Source organism: Ciona intestinalis, unplaced genomic scaffold (genome assembly GCF_000224145.3).
Source record: "Ciona intestinalis unplaced genomic scaffold, KH HT001053.1, whole genome shotgun sequence".
Taxonomy (NCBI): domain Eukaryota; kingdom Metazoa; phylum Chordata; class Ascidiacea; order Phlebobranchia; family Cionidae; genus Ciona; species Ciona intestinalis.
This window is the reverse complement of record NW_004191374.1, coordinates 1,872-2,880: the sequence shown is the minus strand read 5'-3', so window position 1 is coordinate 2,880 and position 1,009 is coordinate 1,872. Positions and strand designations below refer to the sequence as shown.

The following is a 1,009-nucleotide window of genomic DNA, read 5'->3' as shown; positions in this document are numbered from 1 at the left end:
AATATGTTATAGCGCTACGTAATACCTAAAAAATGAAACATCATTTTCTTCAATAAAGTGCGGGGAAGGATGTTAAATATTGTGGAGAGTATTAATTACTCGAATTTCGGGTTATTTACGGTTAGCCTGTCCGTACTTACGTACCTGGAAATATATCAAGAATGTTAATTTATTTGTTTCAATTAATACAAAAGATTTTTTGTTCTTGAAGCCTCTAAGATTCATTGATAGGCTCGATCGAATTGTCGCAGACAATAATGAATGTCTAAAGGAAAGGAAGATAAACCTGTTTGTTATAGAAACGCCTGAAGTAGAGGTGCAATAAAGGTTTTATATGATATATTTTTATGATAATCTTTGCACCTCCGTTATTTAATTTGCGAATGTGTTCATCTTTGGCATTTATAGAGTTTTAACGTTGTTGGCAAGGTCCACCAGAGAGGAGGATAGAAGGGTAAAAAGTGAGGAATAGTGACCAAACATTTAGTGATCTTCTCGTTGTCTGTTCGTTGATCATCGTCGGATTCCTATAGAATATAACTGAAAACACATAGTTATCATAGGTAGTAAATAAATTAGTCAGAGCAATTGATACAAAACCATTTAACGCCGATACTTTTAGCCTCACCAGGTATATCAATATTCTTATATTTACTGTTATAATTTTGTTATAAAAACATTTACGTGGATTAATATGTACTATTTTTGCGTTCGTGCAAATAAAATATATAAACACGAAATTCGAGTAATTAATACTCTCCACAATATTTAACATCCATCCCGCACTTTTTTGAAGAAAACGATCTTTCATTTTTTAGGTATTTCGTGGCGCTATAACATATTCAAAGCTGGATCGGGAGAAAATTCCATAAATATATTTTTATGACGAATATTAATATTCAAATTAAAAAAAAATAAATAAATTAATTATTTTTTCGATGGGGATAACATGCTAGTGACCTACATAGATGTATGCGTAAGTTATATTTTCGCGAAAAAAATCGAAAAT

The 1,009-nt window shown here is 30.9% G+C and overlaps 1 long non-coding RNA gene across 1 annotated transcript in view; it reads left to right on the top strand.

The window, feature by feature from the left end:
- Positions 1-210: 210 nt before the first annotated feature.
- The window catches only part of LOC113475573, a 1,239-nt gene continuing 440 nt past the window's right edge, over positions 211-1,009 (top strand). The window contains exon 1 of the long non-coding RNA XR_003397317.1: positions 211-316. This is a non-coding gene — a long non-coding RNA (uncharacterized LOC113475573). The remainder of the gene's footprint in view (positions 317-1,009) is intronic.